General features: G+C 44.9%; 1 long non-coding RNA gene across 1 annotated transcript; it reads right to left on the minus strand.

Annotated features, from left to right (window-relative positions):
• Positions 1-841: 841 nt before the first annotated feature.
• LOC146209255 (uncharacterized) lies at positions 842-9,958 on the minus strand. The gene is made up of 5 exons (XR_014706119.1): positions 9,881-9,958; positions 7,461-7,597; positions 2,674-2,831; positions 1,626-1,766; positions 842-957 (listed from the first exon to the last, which is right to left on the minus strand). It is a non-coding gene; the product is annotated as an uncharacterized LOC146209255 (long non-coding RNA).
• Between the last annotated feature and the right edge of the window lie 7,579 nt (positions 9,959-17,537).

A 17,537-nucleotide genomic window follows, 5' to 3' on the forward strand; every position in this document is an offset into this window, starting at 1 on the left:
GCAGGCTAAAAAGACGTTCAGGTAAATAAAAAAAGAAACAACTAGCCGCGCCAGGAATCGAACTATCATCCCACCGACTACGCCGCATACCAGCCCAGAACGCTAACCTCTACACCACGGCGACCGATGGTTGTTTTTTTTTCTTTATTGCCGGTCATCACCAACACAAAACAAAACCAACAAAAACGCGCTACAAACAGAATGCTCAAAGCAGAGCGGTTACCACAAGCATGAAACTTAATACAGAAGCCGGCAGGCTCATACGAGTTGCCTTTGTCAAGTTAAAATTCCTTCAGCTCGCATAGTGGTTCGACTCTTGAAATCCAGTCTGGCACAGTGGTCTTCAATTTGTGCATTTCAACCAATGCGTGTATACTCTCGCGAAAGTAGAGCCTTGCAGGGCGGGCGTCAGGGTCACAGTGAAAACCCGCCATTCTGGACCGCCATACCCTTACAAAAATGTCTATGATCACTTTATGCGATGTCTTTAGACAATATGATCATAGAAGCTATCGACCATCAAAAGAAAGTCTTTAGAACACATATGCTCTATGTATGATCTCCCTTCCGACAATTGGCCACCGTGATTGAATAGAATGTATTTACATAGAACGTATTTATACCTCCTATGATTAGCCTATTGATAGCGTATATGGGCACTGTAACGACTGTGTTCCGATAATTGGCCACCGTTATTTAAAAGAATCGTGTTCATACAAAGTATTAATACCTTGTGTTATGCTAACTATATTTCAAGTGTCCAATAATAATGTGTATTTTACTCACTATTCACATGCATGTAATATTTCGTGAAAAGTGAGAGTGACAAAAGAAACAGATGCAAATTCATACCTTCATTTATTGCACAAACCCTTGACACAGAAACACTTGGTTTCCGACGGCAACGACATTGTGTGTTTGATGTACCAGCCATATCAAAATTTATCACGGTGTCACCTAGAAAAGAAATATACATGCTCAAAATTTTTCTGCCAATTTCGCACGCTTTGTGCTAGCATCACACGCACATCTCTCTTCACTCAGATGCCTGTTTTTCCTCAAAATATGCTAACTGGTTTCCAACCACTTTCTGTACAAACTAGTACCTGCAAAACACCCTCAGGAGATAGAGACTATTGCTGTGTTTAGTTGTATTCCTTTTGATCCTCTATATCATCAGATAAACTCTCTCCTCTGCCATTTGCTACATCAAGCAAATACACATGTTGAGCGGCAACGTATCAGTATGTATACATACATTTTGGTGCATGCTACCAGCAAGTGATGCCACTATGCCTGTTTGCTCCCATTTTTCCTGAGTGATGGCTATGTTTGCCATAGCAGATGACACACACACATAAGTAATTACTGAAGGAGACCAGCTACACCAAGCACCTAGGGGAATACACGAGCGATAATAGGGAATGATGAAGTATATTATAGTTAGCCTACAATATGCGGTCACACATACTTTTTGCTACATATGCAGGTAACAAGTCTCAATAGTGTATTTATTCCCAGAGAGTAAGAAAATAAGAAAGTGCCACTCATGCCCATCTTTTCCTTTCAAGAGCTTGTCACCAAGGTAAAATCTTTATCACATATGAAAATAAAATTTAGAATACCTTTCTTTTATAAGAAGTCCACATGGATGCTGCTACGTCCCACTGCTACTTGTCCAGGAAGTCAGGTTGCCTTGTTACTTGTCGGCACAGACCACGGCAACAGGGTGTCTCCAGATATGGTCGAATGAAGCAACAAGAGGACTGCATGTACATATGAGAACACTAGTCAGAACAGCAGGAAGAAAGATTTTTTGAATAATAAAGGAAAAGTCAAATGCACAAGTACAAGAAACATAGGAGGAGTATTTCATATGGTTGCTGAGTGACAGCATGAAAAGCCCAGAATTGAAAACGCAATGCTCCACTGAGGAAAATTACATAATCATAAAATACATAAATACATAATAATCTAGGTAATCTCAGGAATAGTGGCAAGTCTTATGTAGGCACTATCGTTTGGAGATACGTGGAAAGACAAGTCAGATGGGGTGGTAAAAAATGACTGGTTTGGCTTGTGTGGTTTAACATCCCAAGCAACCCAGGCTATGAGAGATGCTGTAGGGGAGGACTTCAGAGCGTTTGACGAGCTGGGGCTCTTTAACGTGCACTGACATCGCACAGGACATGAATGCCTTTTTGCTTCAATTTTGAGCTTACTGCTGAACTGGTCGTATAGGTTGGCACTACTTTTATTTAAATTTAGACAAGGTCCTTTTGAGGATACAAGACTTGCATGTGTCCCAGACACATTCAGGGAGGCACGTTGGCCCTGTACAAAGGCTTAAAATGTGGAGAGCTTGTCTCATTAAAACCCACCCGGCCCCGCATAATCACTTTTTGGTGCCTAATATTGCCTGCTTTGGCTTGTCAATAGTAGGCTACCGACAATAGGAGCTAAATTATTTCATCCTTAAAAAATCATGCAGCTTACTGCTGGAATATGCAGTCACACATAATTTTTGCTACATATGCAGTTAACAAGTCGTAATAGTGTATTCCCGAGAGTAAGAAATTAAGAAAGTGCCATAAATGTCCATCCTTTCCTTCAAGAGCTTGTCACCAAGGTAAAATCTTGATCACATATGAAAGTCAAATATAGGAGAAATACCTGTCTTTTATAAGAAATCCACATGGATGCTGAAGAAACCATGCAGCTACGTCCCACTGCTACTTGTTCCGGAAGTCAGGTTGCCTAGTTTTTACTTGTCGGCACAGACCACGGCAACAGGGAGTCTCCAGATATGGCTCAATGAAGCATCAAGAGGACTGCATATGCATACGAAAACACTAGTCAGAACAGCAGGAATAAAGTTATTTCGAATAATAAAAAAAAGGAAAAGTCAAATGCACAAGTAACAGAAACAAACAAGGAATACTTCATATGTTGCTGAGTAACAGCATAAAAAGAGCACAGAATTAGAAATACAATGCTCCACAGAGGCAAACTACAGTAAAATGCTTGTGCACAAAATTCTCTTCTAGAGTGGAAGATTCAGTGTATATGCAAGGGTTACGTTTATCTATTGTGCATGCATACGGTACTATAGGAATACAACAAGGTTGACGACTGGGCACGTTGGTATAGGTTCATACTGCACCAGCCAAAAGACGAGACACAGAAAAGAGGAGGACCGGACAAGGCTGGACTATCAACTGAATGTTATTGATAAGAAGAAAACAACGAAGACTCTTTCCGAAAAGCTCGCGCACAACCCAACCGGTGGAATGGCAGGAAATTGGGAAGAAGATGATGAAGAAAATTCAAAGCCAATTCCAAGTCAAGGCCTAACTAACGACTTTTCTAATAGATGAAGTTCCTTACAATGAAGGCTAACAGACGCCTTAGCCACACACTTGTCCTCGGCTTTAGCAATGTAAAATGCTTCAACGAACTCTCTGCAGAGTTGATTACCATTGCTGTAAACTACACCCGTATTATTGAAGTCAGGCGCACAAAGTGAAGGGTCATGCTCCGACTTACACTCTCTGGATTGCACATGTAGCGCAAGATTAGAACTCGCCTTCTCTCCCAGAGAATTGGAGTGCTCCGTCAGGCGCACATTTAGACATCTGCCTGTCTGCCCGTAGTAGCACCGGCCACAATTCAGCGGAACGTGGTAGACCACATTCTTTCTGCAGGTGGTGAACTTTTTCTTATGTGACACTGCACAACGAAAACTATCACGAGGTACACTGTCGAGCCCCTTTCTAACTCTAACGCACAAAGCTCCTATCTTGTTTCTCGCTGTAAATACAACGGGCAGACAGGCAGATGTCTAAATGTGCGCCTGACGGAGCACTCCAATTCTCTGGGAGGGAAGGAGAGTTCTAATCTTGCGCTACATGTGCAATCCCGAGAGTGTAAGTCGGAGCATGACCCGTCCCTTTGTGCACCTGACTTCAATAATACGGGTGTAGTTTACAGCAATGGTAATCAACTCTGCAGAGTTGCTTGAAGCATTTTACATTGCTAAAGCCGAGGACAAGTGTGTGGCTAAGGCGTCGGTTAGCCTTCATTGTAAGGAATTTTATCTATTAGAAAAGTCGTTAGTTAGGCCTTGACTTGGAATTGGCTTTGAATTTTCTTCTTCATCATCTTCTTCCCAATTTCCTGCCATTCCACCGGTTAGGTTGTGCGCGAGATTTTCGGAAGGAGTCTTCGTTGTTTTCTTCTTATCAATAACATTCAGTTGATAGTCCAGCCTTGTCCTGTCCTCCTCTTTGCTGTGTCTCATCTTTTGGCTGGTGCAGTATGAACTATAGGAATACATTACTGTCTGGGAAGTCAACCTCCACATCACCAGGTATCAAACTATCTCAGAGGTTTCTGAAAGATTTCTATGCAATGACAGGAAGATCTTTCACTATCAAACACAGTTGCAAATAACACTAACATCTAATGAGCCCATGTATGTTTCTCTTAAAAATGTGCGGACGAAGGAAATGTAGTTGCTTCTCCTTTTATTTATTTACTTGTAACTAATACTGCATCATTTCCAGCTATAGCATGCGTGAACACAATGCAAACAATAGAGGTGAGCAAGCTTATCTAAAGATTTAGAATGACTTTTTGTAATAAAATGAACAGAAATCATTTAACTAGCCATGTACAGGAGACAATGCATGTACTAAAGCAGAGCTGCACAGATTTAAGAGCCTTAAAAGCTCTAGCAGAACACCCTTCTTGTCACATTTGCCTTTTCACAAACACTACAGGCTGGCCGAGAGCTAGTTTAGATACAATACCTCTAATTATCGCATTCAAACTGATCACTTTTTCAAATACATTGATAAACACAGGTACACATGGCCGAGCTTTCAAAACATCATCTGTTGGACAAAACCCTCATTATACTCTTCGATAGGTCTGATAATAAAGATGAGCATGGCAAACAGCCATTCGGCGCTTCCATGCGCTATGCAAGCTTAACAGCCTTATCATATCTTACAGAACACTGTTGTAATTTTCAACACCTGAGAACCAAATTCCATGGGGGTTTAAAGGGACATCTTTGAGCAAAGTTCACTGTAGGATATTGCCCCCAAAAAACCCAATCACAACAATCTATAAACACATGTTCGACAGCCTCTGGCTTTCTGCACAAAATACAGTTCACACCCCATGGAAGAAAGATCTCTCTCTGCCATCTATGTTTATCCAGGCAGAACCCAAACATGCAATTTAAAAAGATTTTTAGCAGGCTGTAAAGGCATTCGTTTTACATGTTAGAATGCATTATTATTTGATAAACACAAAAGGGCCGCCACACTGATACTTCCCTTCGTCTTGCAGCCCACCCCTTCTGTAACAAGCCCCCTCATGTTTGCAGAACTCAAAAACACACAAAACAATTAAACAGAAAATGTTCTCCCACAGATAAATATCAACATATTACTTTTGTTATTGCTAGTAACTATTTGGCTCTAGGGTTAACGATGCATTTATTTAGGTTGTGAATAAAATGAGTTCGGAAGTTAATTGCAAATCTTGGTGACTAGCAAGAAAGTAAATATTTTTGTATATGTTGCTTTGAGCAAAGTAAATGTTCTCATTTAGTCACAGAAAAACAGAATACCACTTGAACGAACGTCACTTCGACGATGTATTCAGTTGTACGAACTTTATTAAATCCCCCCACTGAAGCTCTATTGAACACTATGCAAACGCACTTCATTTTAACAAACTTCAGTTATTGCTCATTTCAGTTCAACAAACATTTTCCGCGGTGCTATCCTGTGTCTTCAAAGTCATACTGAGCGCTTAAAAAAGCACAGTCCGCACTCTTTGTAGCATATTTTTATGTTAAGAACCACTCTTCATTATCGCGTGAAGAAAAGTGGCCGTTATTTAGCTTTAAAGTGAATTGGCTATCTAAACTAGCTTGTAACCAGATGAATCCATAGCTGTCTGCACGCTTAATTAGCTGTACAGTCATAGCCAGTCAAAGCCAGATCTTCAGCCCTACCAGGCTCTTTAGCTCCAAGAATTGCAAATGTGTGCATTTTGGTTAACCATGATCTGCTTGGAGAAAATGAAAGCCTTGTCTCCTCAGCAGGCCGTTGTGATAGGCAAGATTATCAGGAGCTTGCACAGTAATCGAGTTCAAAACCACTGTAGTCCTTTCAAAAGTGCTGCAAAAGGTTACGCATTCTTCACTTGCAAATCAGCGCAGTGACAAATAAATGGGCTCAGATAAGATTTGAACAACCTAAAAATTTGTGACAGATTTTCTCTTCTTGGGCTCCAAGATTACCTCGGAAGGAGACTGTAGCCATGAAATTAGGAGACGCCTGCTTCTGGGAAAGAGAGCAATGGTTAGCCTTGACCGCCTAGTAAAGGGCAGAGACAATAGTCTGCCAACCAAGATCCGTATAACTCGTGCTATGGTCTTTCCAGCTGTGATGTATGGATGCGACAGTTGGACTGTGAAAAAGGCTGACAGCCGAAGAATTGACGCGTTTGAATTGTGGTGCTGGCGAAGACTCGAGAGTTCCTTGGACTGCCAGAAGACCAAATCAGTCGATATTGTCGACCATAAACCCTGACTGCTCATTGGAGGGTCAAATTCTAAAGTGAAAGCTCAGCTACTTTGGTCATCTGATGAGAAGAGAGGAGTTGCTGGAGAAAGATTTGATGTTGGGAAAGGTTGAGGGTCACTGGAGAAGGGGTAGGCAGCGAACGCGATGGTTAGATGGTATCCTCGAGGCACTGCAGATGAAATTATGTGATGTTAGGAAGATAGTCAGAGACCGGAAAGCGTGGCGTGACATGGTCCATAGGGTCACGAAGAGTCGGACACGACTGAACTGAATATTTCTTGAAGCTAATGGAAACAATCTTATACGCATTTATTTCAGTCCAATGAACTTTCATTTCAACAAACTTTTTCCTAAGGTCCCTTGAACTTTGTTCACGTGAAACATCAATGTATGTGTACATATGCTGAGGCAGTCTAAATAAACAGTAACTGAATGTCAGCATGAACATGCACACATATGCACAGTGCAGTCAGCTATATCATGAAACCATGTTTGTCACTGAGCTATTAAAACACAGGTTTACTCAATTTTGCCTCAACTAGAAATAGTAGGTACTACTGCAATAAAACAGCTAAGCATATCTCCTGTTTTAAAGCTCTGAAGAGGCCATGAAAAATTTTCTTTAGTGCAGACTATGAGCAAGATTCACCAACATGTCAGTCTTGCGCTAAAAACACAGCAAGAATCATATAACAACACCGAGCTGGTTTCAAGCTTTGCTTTAATGAAGCCTGTTACACATCCGCCCTTTATACTCTCAAAAGAAAACAATAAATGCAAAGCATGAACCAATAAAAATTTTACAGTTATAAAGCAAACACATGAATGCAAAAAACATCAGCATGTGATACCTACCAATTCAATGTCTCCTTTACAGGAAGGATGCTTTAGGGCAGGGCACCCATGGCTGATAGAATAAACTGCCTCAACAGATTCATGACGCTGTCTGCTTCATATTCAGGCAGCACTCCCTCGATGGCAGATGAAATCTGCTGCAAAAGCAGTGTGACAATACAATTGTATCAGCTGGACTGCAAGCATTATTGCCAAACAAGCCGTAAATGCAGTAAAAGAAAGGCTTCATTAAATCCATGCTTCTCAAAACCCATAACATACCATTACTTTCCCTACACTCCTAAAGAAAAGCTGTCTCAGAAAATGAATTCCTAGCAGCTCTAGGTCACACGCCATAAGTTACCAAAAAACTCGATCCTATCATCTGTTTCAATTCGGACCCTTGTCAGCAATGTCAAACATTAATAAACAAAGAACTTTCACAGTTGAAATTCACTTTTCAAAATATGCTGTTTCTCTGTGAAGCTTAAAGGTTCTTAGAAATTAAACAAAACAGAAGACTAAGTTTGAAAGCTCTAATCGCTTAATTCACAGCCAATTGTTAGCTTGACCCACATAACTTGCCACGCCTCCGTTAAAAAAAAAGAAAAAGAACACTGGGCCTGTACTAAAATAATACGTACTGACCTACTAAGGATATAAATATAACTATTACTGCGTTGAAGTCTGTGAATTGTTATAAATAAAATTATATATCACCCCCCCCCCCCCCCCCCCAATCTGTGCTTACTCTAAAGGAAAGCTTAAAAACCTAATTTTACGCGGAAAGTCGTTGCTTATGGACTGTGCGGTAACCGCATGAGGCGACAACCCCTAGCGATCCGTCGCGCGACGCCGCCGCCAACGCCTGTCGTTGTCGCTGGTGCATACCGCACGGAGCGACGGGGCTCAGCGACAGAGAGGCGCGTTTTCAGCGTTGCTCTGTTACCGCCGCCTCGTCATTCGGTCAAGGGGAATGCAATCACGCTATATCCCATTTCTAACACTAAACAGCATGAAGTACGATAAGACACTGATGAAATTTCTTGTAACACATCGTATTTTAAAGGGTCACAGCGCAGCGGTGCGCTACTACACTGCGATGCCGATTTGCATTGCAAGCAGTGACGTTCTCCTGCTCCTTTCGGAAATTAACAATATCTAGCCACGCTAACCTTTTTCTTTCTTTTATTACCCTTCCAAGCTTTTACTGAATTATCTCGATGCACTCATATATACACGAATCAGACGAAGTGAGCGCGTGAAGGCACCAGGTTCTTCGCCCGAACCGGACTAGGAAAACAAACTTCACATGCAATAAAAGAAGAAAAAGCCAGAACGGAAGTTGAGCACCCTAAAGCCCTCTGCGATTGGCTGCCTCGCGAGCTGCTTCCGGGCGACACTCGAAATTTTCTAAAAACCCAGAAACCGAGCGACAGCGACGAGCGGCAATGCTTTGGCGGCCCTCAACCCGTCGCGCGACGGCGTCGCCGCGAATTGTCGCCTCATGCGGTTAGCGCTTTAGCAAATAGCTCAACGAAGAAACGCTATAAATAAAACAGATAGGTAGCGAGCGATCGCACACATCTGATGGAATTTAAAAATGACAGGTTTTATACGTCTACATAGCTTTTACGCAATACAAGGCCTCTCTCAATATTTGAAATTTGACGGTTATGGCTGCGAGGCCAAGCGGTTGTTTACCTTTGAAGAATTAGTAATAACTCCGCAAAAAAACGCCTTAAAGATCTGAACTATAGCCTTGTATACATGAGCCCGACGCAAGCGGGTCGGGTAGGGGGGAGCCGGTTGTCGAGCTGAGCCAGCCCGACCCGTCCGGGTTTACATGAGTTCGTTTCTATCGGGCAAAGATCGCTGCTACACCGTGCGTCGAGCAAGAGAACCAGGCGCAGGCAGGAGAGGAGGAAAAGGAGGAATGCTCAGACGAACAGCTCACGGTCCCGTCCCCGACCAGCAAGGAGGCAAGAGAGGAGGCGCCTGCCCGACGCGTCAGAGTATACATGCCCCTCGCCCATGGGGTAGGGTCGAGCCAACCCACCCCCTGCAGTCGGGCTGGCGGGACCCGACCCGACGGTCCTTTAGCTCGACCCCCTAGCGTATACATGAGCCCGATAGCCGGTTTTTAGCCCGACAGGCCTCCCCGACCCGACTTTGTCGGTCTCATGTAAACCCCCTGTATGTTGCAAACTGATCGGAAAGAGGCCGCGGACAATCGAGGATCACTTTTTAAAACTTAACTAGGTGATAAAAACGCTAAACAATGAAAAAACTTCCTAGAGCATTGGGCGTGCAGTATGCAGCAAAGTAAAAAATGGGTAAACGCTCATAATGTAAAAACTGCTCACTTCTGAAACACAAAATTTTCCGCGAGTATGCGCAAAGCGTTTATAAGAAAGGAATGAAAAAGTTTGTCAACTTACATTGAAGATTTCTGGCAGAAAGAACTATTTTCCACGCTCGACGTCGCCAAACAGCCAAAACGCCGCCTCTCAGTCACGGGAGTTTCGGTGCGCAATCACGTGACACATGAAGCTGCATCACGTGTTTTGTGGAGTTCGCTTTCTTTCTTTCTTTCTTTTTTTTTCAGTCGCGCTGGCACGCCGCGCTGCTCCATCACGTGTCTTGTGGAGTTCGCTTTCTTTTTTCTTTTTTTTTTCAGTCGCGCTGTCGCGCCGCGCTGCTCAGACGAAAGGCGGGATTAGTGGAACGCCGAGCGAGCGTCAGTTCTGTGTACAGTTCGCTATCTTGTGCGTTCGTTCTTTTTCTTCCGGTGGTTTTTTGGGGTGGCTGGTATTCGAGGCGACGCAGAGACTCGGAGTGGCGAGCCCGCTTCATCACAGCGCGCTGCATGGATCGTGTGTTTGCTTTCCTCATTGTAATGAAAACTTGAGTTCTGACCGTATGCGGGGCCACACATATTGAGTACCTGCGCATGAGTTATTTGCACGCACGCGCGCTCACACACATGCAGCTTTGCAGAGGCGAAAAAGAAATAGCTCTCAAGACTGAGAGCATCATACATTTGTGCTAAATAAACACGAAAAACTGATTGCTGATTTCGTTACTGTTACTCGGAGACAACTTTGCTCTGTGAATTTTTTCTGAAACTTTAAACCCATCCTTTTTGCTGTATTGATGACATCACTGCGGTAATACCGTGAAATTGCGCTGTTATTCGGTGAACACATATCTTTTTTCCTTTTCTTTCCTTTTTTTTGCTTTTGCTGCGGTTCATCTCTGTAATGTCTGCAATGTTTATGCCTGTGTTTATGCCTGTAATGCGTTCTATGTAAACTAGCTTCCTGTTGAGCTGTCACCTGCTGATGTTTGCGAGGGTCCTCGGCACTCTCAAGCAGTGTGCAACTGCTTTCTCGCTGAGGTCCCCCCCCCCCCCCCCGTCCTCTGGATTTGAAAACAAAAAATTGATTGATTGATTGATTGATTGATTGATTGATTGATTGATTGATTGATTGATTGATTGAAGGGCGCGTAAATGAAGCCGTCACAGGTTTGATACCGCGCGCTGTCTATGTTGGCTAGCCTGCCCGCTTCTCCTTTCATACCTCCCGCACTTCTAGGGAAAAAAAAAGAATGCGTGCGTGCGTGCGCACTGCTGTGTGCTTTGCTCGCAGGGCGGCTAGACGCCCCCCCCCCCCCCTCCTCCAGCTCGAAGCCGCGCTCTGATGGCCAAGCGCCTCCTTGCATCCTTCCCGCGCATTGGATTTGAAGGACAGCTTGCAGCCAACCTCTCGAGAGGGTGGTTGCGACTAGAACTAGCATAACGTTCCCAATGGATCACAGCGGAAGGATGAATATGTTTAGCTACAGCTGGTCGATATTCCGTGGTTCGGGTCAAGTGCGTGTTAATTGTGCCGTAAGGGCGCTTAATTGATTTACAGAGGTCGGTGCCGCGGACAGCAGGTTGCGCGCTGATATAGTTCACGAGGCTGCATGAACGCTATGCGAAGGCTGCGAGCGAATATGCGTGTTTCTGCTGGCGCATTCTGTGCCGTTATGTGCGTTAGTTCGCCGCCCCACCCCCCCTCCCCAGCCGCCGCGCCTTCTCTCCCCCCCCCCCCCCCTCTTCCCTTACCATTAGCGCGCTTCCTTACCCTACCCTTGCCCTAAGCTCGCACCTCACCCAGACACCACCTCCAGCAAAAACATAACAAACAAAAGCAGAACCTGTAGAGCGCTCGCTCGGTTGACGCACATGTCCAAAGGCTGCTAGGTGGTGTCGGATAACCTCCGCGAGCGAAACATACGATGCGCGCGGTCAGGAACAGATGGGCTGAGATATGGCCGCTGCCTTGACGGGAGCGGCGGCGCAGAAGTGAATAAGAGAATAAGACAATCGCTAACATACTGAGCGCGGCGACAGAAAATGTCGGCGACGGGCGCCGATTTGTTTTCATAAGTGGGGGACAGGGGCGTATGCACAGCGGGTTGGCTCGGATGCGTCTGGGAGCACACTTCTAAACACGATCGGGTCGATAAAGAAAAAAAAATACAAATTCATTTTTTTTTTCGGATGAAAATTTGGTCCTTGCCAGGGAAATGCACCCTCCATTTTCCAGTAATTTCGGCGCGTGAGAAGGAAAGCGGAGAAGGGGGGGGGGGGGGGGGGGGGGGGGGGGGGGGGCCTCGTTCGGTAGCTTACTGTACATGTGCATATACCCAATCATTGTGTGTATGCCAATATATAATTCTAAAGTTTCGCCCATATAGCTTCTGAGGGATGAGCTACGTGGATCCGAGAGTCCAGGGCGTGCGTCTCAGCATCGCGTGATGTAACCCGACAACACCCACAGCGCGCATTCTCCACTGTAAAGTCGGCGGCGCGGTGCGTTTACCTTCCATTTGTGATGTTTTTGTATTTAATTGTGCGAGCGAGCTCGATAAAAGGACTCAGTGCATCCTCAACAAGAGCGGACGCTTGATTAAGAAATTCGCGATGAAGAAAGAGTGAAATTGTAACCAGTTAAATTTTCAAAATATAACCTTATACGTTTTTATCTATAATTCATGCAAATTGATCGTATCAATTTTCCGTTTCCATTTCTTTTTTAACAGATGCTATTCATAATAAAAAATGTAATTCAAATATGAGTTGCAATGAATAGCATGCACTCGGTCAGTTAATACTATATACTTTCGATCTGAACATTTTTTCTGACATGCCAAATTGCTTCAATATATTTTAATAGCTGTGTATGAGTGGTATAACCAGAAATAATTTTCGAGGGCGTTATACGGCATCGATAAAAAAACTTGCACAAAAGGCCGAAAGAAGGAGTTCAAAAACTTTCGGAAGGGTTTCTGACATCGAAACAGAGCCCTGGCTACGCCCCTGCTGTATATTGATAGGAGTATATACAGAGAAGTATATTCACCTAACAACTTGCTATGTACAAACTTTATATGAACTGATTTAAATACACAAAAGTAACCGTGTATGAACTTCGTATTTACACATGTTCATACAGATTAAAAGTACGTACAATATTGATAGAGTCATAAGGTGTTAATACAGATTCTAAAGACTGTTCACGACCATTTTTGTAAGGGTAGACTGTGCAGGCCTATTAGCATAACCGTGTCAAGTGGAATCCCATCATTATTTTCAGTTGGCAGGAATCTAATCCCGTATGAGTCTAATGGTAATTCTTTTTTAACAGTTCTTTGCAGCACATCCCAAAAATAGACGCCCTCCCAACAGTGCAGAAATGCATGGTCTATTGTCTCAGGCTGTTTACATATTAAGCAAAGTGAACCCCATGGCAGATAAAAGCCCTTGCTTTCAAAAAACGTTTGTACCGATAATGTTCCTGTATGTACCTTAAAGAAAAACGTCTTTACCCCAGGAGAAACTGGCATTCTTTTGACACGCTTCAGTACATCTTCACCTAGACGGCCGCTATACAAGGCTCTGTACACAGGAACAGAGAAGAAGTCGTCACAAACAGCTTTATACAGGTTCTTCTTTTTCACTGAACTTCAGTATTCTGTCGAGAAGCGAGCTGACAGAATTCGAACACTGCTGACAACCTCTTTGAAAAAACTAGAAAGACGCCCTGGCATGCTTTCTGTAGCAACAACGAAATTGGACAACGCCCGCGCGAGCCTCACTTGGCACACAGTGCGCAAAAAGGGGTCGGTAACTTCGCGAAAGAAAATAAATCTTTTTACAAGCTGGTGTACAAATAAGTGAGCAAGCCCGAGACCTCCGTCTTTAATTGGCCGGAACAGGTTATCCCGACTACATCTTTCCCAGCTTGATGCCCATACAAACACAGCAAAGATTCGGTGTAGCTTTTAAACACTCAACCTAGAACAATGAAGTGCTTGCATGACGTACCACACCTTGGCAACAAAAAATAGATTACACACAGTAACTCGTGCAAAGATAGACAGCGGCACTCCTTTCCACTTGTCAGCCTTCTCCCGTATTTCCTGAACTTGGGCGCGCCAAAATGGCTTGCTGTCTTCATAGAATTCTAGAGGTACGCCCAAATACTTCACGGGTGTTGTAACCCATGTAACGTTGGCAAAAAAGTCAGACGTTGATGTTCACGCCCCGTGCCAGAAGCCAAGACACTTTCCCCAGTTTACTGGACTTCCTGTGGTCGCACTAAAATCTTTCACGACTTCAACTGCGGCGCAAATACTTTCTTTGTTCACACAAAACACTGCCACATCATCAGCGTACGCCAAAAGTTTGACCTCAGACATGTACAGTTGAAAGCCCTGAACACATGGATTTTGCATAATAGACAGGCATAACGTTTCGATATAAATGCAGAATAGAAGAGGGCTGAGGGGACAACCCTGACGTACCGAACGCCGCACGTTTATGGGTTCCCCTAATACTTTATTAACAATCAATCGCGTTGTGCAGTTTCGGTACGCCAGGGCTACGCCCTCTCTGATAATAGAACCGACATTGATATAATCCAATATTGCAAACAATGCATCATGTGGAACACAGTCAAACGCCTTTTCTAGGTCGAGCTGAAGAAGCGCGACCCTCGCGCAAGCAAACTGGCTGCCAGAAGTTTCGTCAGTATTTTGTAATCCACATTTGTTAAAGAAATAGGCTTGTACACCACGGTGACCGATGGTTGCTTTTTTTTTTCAGCATGGTATTTATTACATGCTTCTAAATTCAGCATAGAGTTATAAGCATTATTTACAGAGTAATCAGCCTGTAGGCGAAAAGTCCAATTGGAGCATACAGCACCTCGCCTTTCCCTTCCTATAAATAAATCAGTTTTTTTTTTTTTAGCGTAGAGGCGAAACGTAGAGGCGTCCGTGTGCTGTGCGATGTCAGCGCACGTTAAAAGACCCCCCAGGTGATTAAAATTACTCCGTAGCCCTCCACTACGGCTTCTCTTTCTCTCTATCCACTTTCACTCCCACCTTCCTCCCTTCCCTTACGGCGCGGTTCAGGTGTCCACAGAAACAAGCGTGACAGATACTGCGCCTTTCCCTTCCTGTGAACCAATTATTATTATTATTATTAGGCCGCGTAGGTGGCTCAGCTACAGACAAAGTAGCAGGCACGTGTATTTTCTTTTCCTTCATACAGTTGCAACAACAACCGCGCATGTCGCGCGCCCGTCGATAACATTCGCTCATGCGCAGTTGCGCTGCTTTCGCGCGTACCCAGGTAGAAGGGAAAAAAGCGCGCGCGGTTTAAGAGGGTAAGAGGGGTCGTGAAAGCTCCACAAGGTCGTATAAGGGTCAAATGAAAGCCCACGCTGAACTTGACACGAGGTGGTATAGCGATGGCTTCGCTTCAAAATAGCATTGAAGGGTTCCAAATCCTGAAGCGAAAGCTTCACTGCATTACCTCGGATCAAGGTCAGCCTTTTAAGGGTTCCAAATCCCGCCCTGCCGCATTACAGCAGTGGTTAAGACGTCTGACTACTGGTCTGGAGTGCCCGGGATCGAACCCGACCACCGTCGGCTGCGTTTTGATGGAGACGAAACGGAGATGTTGTTGTGGCTGTAGGAAAAAGGAGAAAATACACGGGCGTCTGTAGAATCTGAAGAATCCGCTATAGCCATCGTGATAGTCTCTTCCACTGCCACCCTTATCTTCAGCGATTCTAAAATTGCCATACAAAATTTCGCCCGAGGCCAGCTACCATGCTGCCTCTCACAAAATAATAACTACCAACATTCAAACACCCTGACCCATGGATCTTGTTTGGACGTACCAGCCCATTCGGGCAACCCCGGTAACGAAGCAGCCCATTCTGCTGCTCGAGCATACGTCGACCGAGCAACAGGTACCGAGGACCTAGGCAGCGCCAGAGATCGGCTGGTCACCTACAACGACATTACACTACACTACCGGTCTGAAAAACTTCACTACCCTCCCCAACACCCCTTCTTAACTAAACCACAACAAATAACATAAAGACGCCTTCAAGCCCGCACTTTTCCCCCTCACCACTGCTGGCACTTTCTCCCCCTCTACTTATCAATCCGAATGCTCCCTCTGTGAGGCCCCGAGAGCTACGTTCGAACATATTGATGCCCAGAATTTCAACCACCAGCCGAATGGGGCCTTAAGGCCATTTCACATGGTGCGACGCGCACGAAAAATTTCGGTCCAGTCGCAGTGTCGTTGCGGCGCAAATCGCAACAGCCCTTTCACATGCTTGCGGCACCAGCGATTTCTGTCGATGCGGCACAAGCGGCGGCACCATCATATTTTACGAACAATAAAAGTAGAACACGCGTAAGATTAAATGTAGTATTAATTTATGTTTTTTATCAAAATATAAAACACTTTATGCAAAATAGACATTTTTAACTTCTTCATTTTGTACGCAACTACGTACAACAGTCACATCAGGCTGAATTCCATAGGCTGGCGGCTGTCTCGTTCGCAACGATCGCTGCGACGGGAGCGGCGTGCGACCAACATGTTGGAAGTCTGTCGCAGCCGCTCTGCGACGGAAGTGGCGTGCCCTTCTGTCGCTGTGCGGCTGAAATCGCAATCTGCTGCGGCGAGAATCGCATCATGTGAAACGGCCTTTACGGACAACGAGGCTTGGGAGATCGTGGTATCCCCCCAGCTCAGAACCGGCTTCACAAAGGAGACTGGTCGACTGGGCTGAAGCGGTCGCCGTCAGGCACGGCCTGCCGGCCACCACTTGTGATCAGGAGACGGCCCAGCCCTCGTAACAAGTATATCGCGGCTCCACCAAATAGGTTTTCACCACCACCATTAGCTTGCAGCTGAGCCACCTCCGCTGCCTCGTGCGGACAGAAGAGAAAATAGAAAAGAAAAAGAAGAAGGAGGGAAAGACACTCGCTCCACAGCCGTCGTCCACCACCGAGTGAAGGCGGGTGCCAATGATGGCCTACAACAAATAAACATTCGGTGGCAGGCTAGCCCCGCGGCATGCGGCGGTGACCTACCTGTCCCAGCCCCATCAGGCCCAGGAGCAGCCACCCTTCCCAACCGCTCGAGTTGCGGAGAATTTTCTGTGTGCTGTGCGTTGTCAGTACACGTTAGAGATCCCAAGTGGTTGAAATTACACTGAAACCCTTCACTATTATACCTCTTTCTCTTTTTACAATCTCACTCCCACCTTCTTCTCTTCCCATATGCCGCGGTCACGTGCCCACAGAACGTGTGGCAGGCCCTGCTCCTTTCTTTTCCTTGAACCAATTATTATTATTATTATTATTATTATTATTATTATTATTATTATTATTATTATTATTATTATTATTATTATTATTATTATTATTCTAAATCCTCAGGCGGGCTTCTAAAGCGTTGACCACGGCACCCCTTTTAGAGCGCAGCTCTTCGCGGCCATTCATGAGTTTCGCGTCGTCATCGGCATCGGCCACGTCGGCCTCGTAACCAGCTCCGCCCCCTTTCATCCCCCTACTTCGAGCCGGCGCTTGATTTATTTATAGGAAGGGAAAGGCGCGGTAACTGTCTCACTTGTTTTCTGTGAACACCGCAACCGCGCCGTAAGGGAAGGGAGGAAGGTGGAAGTGAAAGTGAAAAGAGAGAAAGAGGAGCCATAGTGGAGGGTTTCGGAGTAA

The sequence above is a fragment of the Amblyomma maculatum genome, chromosome 1 (assembly GCF_055883805.1).
Source record: "Amblyomma maculatum isolate TAMU_Amacu chromosome 1, ASM5588380v1, whole genome shotgun sequence".
Taxonomy (NCBI): Eukaryota; Metazoa; Arthropoda; class Arachnida; order Ixodida; family Ixodidae; genus Amblyomma; species Amblyomma maculatum.